The following is a 10,818-nucleotide window of genomic DNA, read 5'->3' on the forward strand; positions in this document are numbered from 1 at the left end:
TCAGAGCCATTCTCTTCACGAGGGGACTAATCGCCCGAAGAGATGGATCCTAAGGGAAAGGGGATGGTGGTCAATGATAAGGAGAAGGAGACCATCTTCAACGAGCCGAGGGACGACAAAGCAAATGACTCCGGCTCGAGTCAAAAGAAGAAGGAAGGGAAGAAGAAGAGGCGGATCAAGAAGATCGTCTACTACGACGACAACGACGAGTCCTCTTCTTCCCAAAAGGACGACGACGACTACGAGAAAAAGAAAATGGTCAATTCAAACTTTTCTGTTGATTATTCTCATATTCCGCAAAGTACACATGCTCATTTACTCTCCATTCCACTTGGTAAACCTCCTCACTTCGATGGAGAGGACTACGGATTTTGGAGTCACAAAATGCGTAGTCACTTGTTCTCTCTCCATCCAAGCATATGGGAGATAGTAGAGAGTGGAATGCAGAATGATAGTACTGATAGTACCATATTTATCAATGAGCAAATTCACAAAAATGCACAAGCTACTACTGTTCTTCTAGCATCATTGTGCAGGGATGAATACCATAAGGTGAGCGGCTTGGATACGCCAAGCAGATCTGGGACACCCTCAAGATCTCGCATGAGGGGAACGACGTCACCATGCTCACCAAGATGGAGTTGGTGGAGGGCAAACTTGGGAGATTCGCAATGATCGGGGGCGAGGAGCCAACCCAAACATACAACCGGCTCAAGACCCTCGTCAACAAAATAAGGAGCTATGGAAGCACACAATGGACGGACCACGACGTCGTTCGCCTAATGCTAAGGTCTTTCACTGTCCTTGATCCACATCTTGTAAACAATATTCGTGAGAATCCTAGGTACACCAAGATGACGCCTGAGGAAATACTTGGGAAGTTTGTAAGCGGGCGGATGATGATCAAGGAAGAAAGATACATTGATGATGCGTTGAATGGCCCAATCCACGAGCCTCAAACCATTGCTCTCAAAGCAACGAGGAGCAAGGAAGTGCTACCTAGCAAGATGGCACAAGTTGAGGCGGCGGGGATCAATGAGGAAGAGATGGCCCTCATCATCAAGCGTTTCAAGACGGCGCTAAGGGGTCGCAAGGAGCATCCCAACAAGAACAAGACAAAGGGGAAGCGCTCATGCTTCAAATGTGGTAAGATTGGTCATTTTATCGCTAAGTGTCCCGATAATGATAGTGACCAGGAACAAGAGAAGAAGAGGGAAAAGAAGAAGGCCTACAAGAAGGCTAAGGGCGAGGCACACCTTGGAAAGGAGTGGGACTCGGATTGTTCGTCATCCGACTCCGACAACGAAGGACTCGCCGCCTCGGCCTTCAACAAATCGTCCCTCTTCCCCAACGAGCATCACACCTGCCTCATGGCAAAGGAGAAGAAGGTAAACACTCGAAAGACTACTTATGCTTCTTCTAGTGATGATGAATCTAGCGATGATGAAATAGATTATGCTAGTTTGTTCAAAGGCTTAGAAAGAACTAAGATTGATAAGATTAATGAATTAATCGATGCCTTGAATGATAAGAATAGATTGTTAGAAAAGCAAGATGATCTTTTGTATGAAGAACATGATAAATTTGTAGAGGCACAAAAATCTCTTACTTTAGAAGTTAAAAGGAATGAAATGCTTTCTTGTGAACTATCTACTTGCCATGAGACCATTTCTAGTTTAAAAAGTGTTAATAATGATTTAAATGCTAAACTAGAAGTAGCAAATACATCTAACTCTTGTGTAGAACATGCTGTGATTTGCAATAGGTGTAAAGATTTTAATGTTGATGCTTGTAGTGAACACCTAGTTTCTATTGCAAAGTTAAATGATGAAGTGGCTAGTCTTAATGTCCAACTTAATACTAGCAAAAATGAATTTGACAAACTAAAATTTGCAAGGGATGCCTACACTATTGGTAAACACCCCTCAATTAAGGATGGGCTTGGCTTCAAGAGGGAAGCCAAGAACTTAACAAGTCATAAGGCTCCCATTCCCGCTAAGGAGAAAGGGAAGGCTCCTATGACTAATAGTAGTCAAAAGAATCATGCTTTAATTTATGGTGATAAGAGATATTCTAGAAATGTTCATAGGAGTTGTAATGATTCAAATGCCATGTTTGCTTCAAGTTCTTCCTATGTGCATGGTAGAGATATGCCTAGGAGAAATGTCATTCATCATATGCCTAGGAGAAATGTTGCTAATGTTCTTAGGAAAATTAATGAACCTTCTACAATTTATCATGCTTGCAATGCTTCCTTTGCAATTTGTAGAAATGATAAGAAGGTGATTGCTAGGAAATTAGGGGCAAAATGCAAGGAAGATAAAACTTGCATTTGGGTCCCTAAGACCATTGTTACTAACCTTGTAGGACCCAACAAGAGTTGGGTACCTAAGACCCAAGCCTAAATTGCCTTGCAGGTTTATGCATCCGGGGGATCAAGATGGATTATCGACAGCGGATGCACAAACCACATGACGGGGGAGAAGAAGATGTTCACCTCCTACGTCAAGAACAAGGATTCCCAAGACTCAATCATATTCGTTGACGGAAATCAAGGCAAGGTCAAAGGACTAGGGAAGATTGCCATTTCATCCGAGCACTCTATTTCTAATGTGTTTTTAGTTGAGTCGCTTGGATATAACTTATTGTCTGTGAGTTAGCTTTGTAATATGGGATATAACTGCTTGTTCACAAATGTAGATGTGTCCGTCTTTAGAAGGAGTGATGGTTCATTAGCTTTTAAGGGTGTATTAGATGGCAAACTCTACTTAGTTGATTTTGCAAAAGAGGAGGCCGGTCTAGATGCATGCTTAATTGCTAAGACTAGCATGGGCTGGCTGTGGCATCGCCGCTTAGCACATGTGGGGATGAAGAACCTTCTTAAACTTCTAAAGGGAGAACACATGATAGGTCTAACAAACGTAACCTTCAAAAAGGATAGACCTTGTGCAGCTTGTCAAGCAGGTAAACAGGTGGGAAGCTCTCATCATACCAAAAATGTGATGACCACATCAAGACCTTTGGAGTTGCTTCATATGGACCTCTTCGGACCCGTCGCCTATCTAAGCATAGGAGGAAGTAAGTATGGTCTTGTTATAGTTGATGATTTTTCCCGCTTCACTTGGGTATTCTTTTTGCAGGATAAATCTGAAACCCAAGGGACCCTCAAGCGCTTCTTAAGGAGAGCTCAAAATGAGTTTGAGCTCAAGGTGAAGAAGATGAGGAGCGACAATGGGTCCGAGTTCAAGAATCTTCAAGTGGAGGAGTACCTTGAGGAGGAAGGAATCAAGCACGAGTTCTCCGCTCCCTACACACCACAGCAAAATGGTGTGGTAGAGAGGAAGAACAGGACGCTCATTGACATGGCAAGGACGATTCTTGGAGAGTTCAAGACGCCCGAGCGGTTTTGGTCGGAAGCCGTGAACACGGCTTGCCACGCCATAAATCGGGTGTACCTTCATCGCCTCCTCAAGAAGACTTCGTATGAGCTTCTAACCGGTAACAAACCCAATGTGCCTTACTTTCATGTATTTGGGAGCAAATGTTATATTCTAGTGAAGAAAGGTAGAAATTCTAAGTTTGCTCCCAAAGCTGTAGAAGGGTTTTTGTTAGGTTATGACTCAAATACAAAGGCGTATAGGGTCTTCAACAAATCATCGGGTTTGGTTGAAGTCTCTAGCGACATTGTATTTGATGAGACTAATGGCTCTCCAAGAGAGCAAGTTGTTGATCTTGATGATGTAGATGAAGAAGACGTTCCAACGGCCGCAATACGCACCATGGCGATTGGAGAAGTGCGGCCACAGGAACAAAAGGAGCAAGATCAACCTTCTTCTTCAACAATGGTGCATCCCCCAACTCAAGACGATGAACAGGTTCATCAAGAAGAGGCATGTGATCAAGGGGGAGCACAAGATGATCATGTAATGGAGGAAGAAGCACAACCGGCACCTCCAACTCAAGTTCGAGCGTCGATTCAAAGGAATCATCCCGTCGACCAAATTTTGGGTGATATTAGCAAGGGAGTAACTACTCGCTCTAGATTAGTTAATTTCTGTGAGCATTACTCTTTTGTCTCTCCTATTGAGCCTTTCAGGGTAGAAGAGGCCCTGCTAGATCCGGACTGGGTGTTGGCCATGCAGGAAGAGCTCAACAACTTCAAGAGAAGTGAAGTTTGGACACTGGTGCCTCGTCCCAAGCAAAACGTTGTGGGAACCAAGTGGGTGTTCCGCAACAAACAAGACGAGCACGGAGTGGTGACAAGGAACAAAGCTAGACTTGTGGCAAAAGGTTATGCCCAAGTCGCAGGTTTGGACTTTGAGGAGACTTTTGCTCCTGTGGCTAGGCTAGAGTCAATTCGTATATTGTTAGCCTATGCTGCTCACCATTCTTTCATGTTGTTCCAAATGGATGTGAAGAGCGCTTTCCTCAATGGACCAATCAAGGAGGAGGTGTACGTGGAGCAACCCCCTGACTTCGAGGATGAACGGTACCCCGACCACGTGTGTAAGCTCTCTAAGGCGCTCTATGGACTTAAGCAAGCCCCAAGAGCATGGTATGAATGCCTTAGAGACTTTTTAATTGCTAATGCTTTCAAGGTTGGGAATGCCGATCCAACTCTGTTTACTAAGACATGTGATGGTGACTTATTTGTGTGCCAAATTTATGTCGATGACATAATATTTGGTTCTACTAACCAAAAGTCTTGTGAAGAGTTTAGCAGGGTGATGACTCAGAAATTCGAGATGTCGATGATGGGCGAGTTGAACTACTTCCTTGGGTTCCAAGTGAAGCAACTCAAGGATGGTACCTTCATCTCACAAACGAAGTATACACAAGACTTGCTCAAGAGGTTTAGGATGAAGGACGCCAAGCCCGCAAAGACTCCAATGGGAACCGATGGACACGTCGACCTCAACAAAGGAGGTAAGTCCATTGATCAAAAGGCATACCAGTCTATGATAGGGTCTTTACTTTATTTATGTGCTAGTAGACCGGATATTATGCTTAGTGTATGCATGTGTGCTAGATTTCAATCCGATCCAAGGGAGCGTCACTTAGTGGCCGTGAAGCGAATTCTTAGATATTTAGTCGCTATGCCTTGCTTCGGGATCTGGTATCCAAAGGGGTCTACCTTTGACTTGATTGGATATTCAGACTCCGATTATGCTGGATGCAAGGTCGATAGGAAGAGTACATCAGGGACGTGCCAACTCTTAGGAAGGTCCCTGGTGTCGTGGAGCTCTAAGAAACAAACTTTCGTTGCCCTATCCACCGCTGAGGCCGAGTATGTTACCGCAGGACAGTGTTGCGCGCAACTACTTTGGATGAGGCAAACCCTCAGGGACTTTGGCTACAATCTGAGCAAAGTCCCACTCCTATGTGATAATGAGAGTGCTATCCACATGGCGGATAATCCTGTTGAACACAGCCGCACAAAGCACATAGACATCCGGCATCACTTTTTGAGAGACCACCAGCAAAAGGGAGATATCGAAGTGTTTTATGTTAGCACCGAGAACCAGCTAGCTGATATCTTTACCAAGCCTCTAGATGAGAAGACCTTTTGCAGGCTGCGTAGTGAGCTAAATGTCTTAGATTCGCGGAACTTGGATTGATTTATAGCATACATGTGTTTTATGCCTTGATCATGTTCCTTATGCATATTGTATGGTGCTCAAGTTGTACAAACACTCCCCGGACCTCACAAGTCCATTTGGAAGTGATGCACATATTTAGGGGGAGATGTGCTACAACTTGACCCTTTGAGACTAACCATGTGCTTGAGTTTTCTTAATTTAGTCTCAAAGGAGGTTTGAAAGGGAAAAGGTGGACTTGGACCATGAAAGACTTCCACTGCACTCCGATAAGAGGGTAACTTATTCCAAGTTCATCTCCATGCTCTTATTGCCTTTTTACCCTTAATTGAAGATTTTGGTGAGGCAATGGGGTTCTTGGGCCAAGATTGATCCCGTTTTGGTGCTTGATGCCAAAGGGGGAGAAAATAAGGCCAAAGCAATAAATGGATCAGTTACCACTTGAGAATTTTGAAAATAGTAGAATAGAGCTTTTGGTTTGTCAAAAATCTCTTAGTCTCTTTTGTCAAAAGTTGGCCTCTTGTGGGAAGAATGGTTTATTATGGGAAAAAGGGGGAGTTTTTGAAATCTTTGATCAATTTCTCTTGGAATATCTTTCTCTATGCATCAACAAGTGTATTTGACTTAGAGATAGGAAATTGAGTTTAATTTGCAAAAACAAACCAAGTGGTGGCAAGGAATGATCCAAATATGCCAAATTTGAATCAAAACAAATTTGTGTTCTCATTTGCATTGACGTTGCACTTCTTTTAGTTGCTTTTTGTTGTGTTGGCATTAATCACCAAAAAGGGGGAGATTGAAAGGGAAATGTACCCTTGGGACATTTCTATTGGATTTTGGTGATTAAGTGCTCCACACAAATGTTTTGAGTAATATTTGTGCCAAAGACTTAAGAAGTGCAAATCAAGAGTAAAGGTATGTTTCTAAGACTTAGTACATTGTTTTTGAGACTAATGTATTGTGTCTAAGTGCTAGAAACAGGAAAAGACCAATTTGGAAAAGACTTGGCTGGACAGCCAAGACTCTGCGCAGTCTGGGTGCACCGGACTGTCCTGTGGTGCATCGGACAGTGTCCGGTGCGCCAGGCTGGCTCTGGTGAAAAGGCTGCTCTCAGTTTTCGTCGGCGGCGTACGGCTATAAATCATCGGACTGTCGGTGGTGCACCGGACTGTCTGGTGAGCCAACAGTCGGCCGAGCCAACGGTCGGCCGCGCAATCCGCGCGCGACGCGTGGCAGAGCCAACGGTCAGAAGGGGCACCGGACTGTCCGGTGTGCACCAGACAGTGTCCGGTGCGCCAACTGCTCTGGATCTTCAACGGTCGGCTGCACCAAAACAGGAAAGAAATCCGCACCGGACAGTGTCCGGTGGTGCACCGGACTGTCCAGTGCGCCAGGCGACAGAAGGCAAGAATTGCCTTCCTGGAATGCTCTGAACGGCTCCTAGCTGCCTTGGGGCTATAAAAGAGACCCCTAGGCACATGGAGGAGCATACAAAGCATTCTCTAAGCATTCCTAAGCACCAAGACTCCAATTCCGCGCATTCGATTCTTTGTGATAGCAACTAGAGCTCCATTTGAGTAGAGAACTCTTTGGGTTGTGTTGTGAGCTCGAGTTGTGACTTGTGTGCGTGTTGTGCTCTGATTTTGTGTCTTGTGTGCGTTGCTCATCCCAGCCTTACTTCCGTGCTTCTTTGTGAACATCAAATTGTAAGGGCGAGAGGCTCCAAGTTGTGGAGATTCCTCGCAAGCGGGATATAGTAAACAAAGCAAAACACCGTGGTATTCAAGTGGGTCTTTGGACCGCTTGAAAGGGGTTGATTGCAACCCTCGTCCGTTGGGACGCCACAACGTGGAGTAGGCAAGTGTTGGACTTGGCCGAACCACGGGATAAACCACTGTGCCTATCTGTGTTGATCTTCTTGTGGTTATCGTGTCTTGCAAGAACTCCTCTCTAGCCACTTGGCTTTATTGTGCTAACTCCTAATCAAGTTTTGTGGCATTAAGTTTCAAGTTTTTATAGGATCACCTATTCACCCCCCCTCTAGGTGCTTTCAGTCTCACTTCACCTATTGCAAGTTTCTTTATGGCCTCACAAGGTAGTTCTTCATTTCCTGCAGTGCCATTAGAAACATGCCCTTGCGAGCCATTAGACTCATCATATGTCACGTCTATCGCTATTTCAACAAGACCGGTGGTATTGTTGAAAACACGATATCCATGCGCATTTGATGCATAACCAAGCAAGAAACCCTCGTCCACTCTAGGAGCAAAGTTTGAGCTCTTGACTTTCTTGTTAAGAATAAAGCACTTACAACCAAATACTCTAAAATAATCAACTTTAGGTTTGTTACCAGTGAGAAGCTCATAAGCAGTCTTCTTGTAGATCTTGTGAAGATAGAGGCGGTTGATTGCATGACAGGCGGTGTTGACCGCCTCTGCCCAAAAGTTGTCAGGTGTCTTGTACTCATCCAACATGGTTCTAGCTGCATCAATTAAAGTTCGGTTCTTTCTTTCCACAACACCATTTTGTTGTGGAGTGTAAGGAACCGAGAACTCATGTTTGATTCCTTCTTTGCCTAAGAATTCTTCGACACCTGTGTTCTTGAATTCCGTCCCATTATCACTTCTCACTTTCTTGATTTTGAGCTCAAACTCATTTTGAGCTCTTCTCATGAATTTCTTCAATATTTCTTGAGTTTCACCTTTATCACTCAAAAAGAAAACCCAGGTGAAGCGAGAAAAATCATCAACAATGACTAAACCATACTTACTACCACCAATGCTGATGTAAGCCACAGGTCCGAAGAGGTCCATGTGAAGAAGCTCCAATGGCCTCTTTGTTGTGACCACATTCTTTGATTGATGTGGGACTCCATGTTGCTTTCCTGCTTGGCATGCGCCTCAAACACTATCTTTCTCAAATACAACATTTGTTAGTCCAATGATGTGATTATCCTTTTGAAGTTTGGCCAAATTCCTCATACCGACATGAGCTAGCCGGTGATGCCATAGCCAACCCTTGTCGGACTTTGCCACTAAACAAGTCTCAGGCGTCACTTTACTTGTTGTGAAATCAACAAGATAAAGCTTGCCCTTCAAGCGACCCGTAAAGGCAACTGAGGAGTCCTCCCTTCTAAGGATCTTCACATCCACATCAGAAAATAAGCAATTATAACCCATTCCACAAAGTTGTGAAACGGACATTAAATTGTAGCTTAAAGAATCTACCAATAAAACATTTGAAAGTGATTGTTGGTCAGAGATAGGAATTTTACCAATACCAATCACCTTACTCTTGCCACTATCTCCAAACACAATTTCTTGTGCTTCTTGAGTTAGTTGCAAGGAATGAAACATATCTTCCTCCCCGGTCATGTGATTTGTACATCCACTGTCAAGCACCCAACTTGACCCACCAGAGGAGTAGACCTACAAAACAAATTTAGGCTATGCTTTTAGGTACCCAAATTGAATTGGGTCCTACAGTGTTAGTTATAGCCTTGGGTACCCAGACACTTCTTTTCATGACTTTTCTTTTAGTGTTGGCACCCACATATTTAACAACCAATTTTCCTAAATCCCAAGTCAACATATAATCACAAAGATAAGAGTGAGAAATGGGAGCAATAAATTTTTCTCCACTTGAGGATCCCACTTCCTTCATCTTACTCTTTGTGGAACTCAAGTTTACCTTTACTTGAGTTGACTTGTCATTTGAGGAGTGAATCCTCCCCAAGGCATCATATAGTGAATCCACCCCTTATGCACTGTGCTAGGGTTTTCCTTGGATGAGTTGAACCCAAGTCCCCTTCTTCCATTGTTGGGCTTTAGGGACTTGTACTTGGGTTCAACTTTCTTTAACCCATCATTGCTAGAGCATCTTTTCAATACTTCTTTGACCTTCACCTGTTGGCTTTTCTTCCTTGCATGGTTAGTTAGACAACAAGAAGCATGATATTTGGCACAATGTTTGCAAAAGGTATTATTTGAGGAGCTAGACTTAGATTCAATCACTGAGGATGAGGCATTGATGTTCTTGCAATTTTCAAGTTGCACTTGAAGTTCTTGATTTTGAACATTCAAGCTTAATATGCTTGATTCAAGTGCATCCTTTTCATTTGCAAGATTAGCTATAGAGGTTTTCATATTGATTACTTCTTTTTCTTTATCCTCTATAGTTATCTTGACTAAAGATACTTCCTTAGTCAAGACATCTAGCATCTCATCTTTATTGAGTAGCAATTCTTGAAGCTCTAGGTTTCTTTCCTTTTCAAGGATAAGCAAGTCTTCTTGAGCATCAAGAGTTGCTTTTCTTTTATCTAGCTTCTCCATTAATTTGGTGATAACATTGTATCCATTCAAGCCAAATTCTTTAATCATTTTATTTTTCATGGCAATTTGTTCATCATCATCATCATTTGGAAAATCATTACTAAATAAGGTTACCTTATCTACTTTTGCCATGAGGCAAGTTGGAGTGTAGGAGTCGTCTTGTAGGTTGGTGAAGAGTTGCGAGCTTGAAGTAGATTGGATGGCAACGTTTGCCACCACTTCCTCTTCCTCGGAGCTAGAACTCTCTTCATCGGAGTTCCATTCTTCACCAATATGGGCTTGACCATATTTCTTCTTCTTGAAATATCCCTTGGTCTTGCCTCCCTTTTTGAACTTGTCCTTCTTGTATTCCTTCTTGGCTTCTTGTTCCTTCTTGTTAGGACAATCCGCTATGAAATGACCGGTTTGGCCACATTCATAGCATGCCCTCTTCTTTCCTTTCCTTTGAAACTTGTCATTTTTCCTTACAAATTTCTTGAATGTTTTGATGAACATAGCTGTGTCTTCATCACTTGAGCTATCTTCATCACTTGATGTCTCGACCACTTTCTTTGCCTTGTGGTCTTTGTTCTTCTTGGGGGTGTCTTGTTCATTAGTGATCAAAAACATGAGAGTCTCTTGTCTTGATGGGGGCTTCTTCGGACTCGTGTTGTTGAATCTTTGCAAATAATTGATGAGGCGTCATATCCTCATAGTCATCACGATCCCTTATCATCCTTGTTAGACTCTTATCCATTTCTTTGTATGCTCTCATGAATAGTCTTGTGACCTTGGAGTCACTCCAATCTTCACTTCCAAGCACTCTTATTTTGTTTACTAACACCATCATCTGATCAAAGAGTGATTGAAGCGACTCACCCTTGGTCCAATCATATCTAGCAAGCTCACTC

The sequence above is a fragment of the Zea mays genome, chromosome 6 (assembly GCF_902167145.1).
Source record: "Zea mays cultivar B73 chromosome 6, Zm-B73-REFERENCE-NAM-5.0, whole genome shotgun sequence".
In the NCBI taxonomy this organism is placed as follows: Eukaryota; Viridiplantae; Streptophyta; class Magnoliopsida; order Poales; family Poaceae; genus Zea; species Zea mays.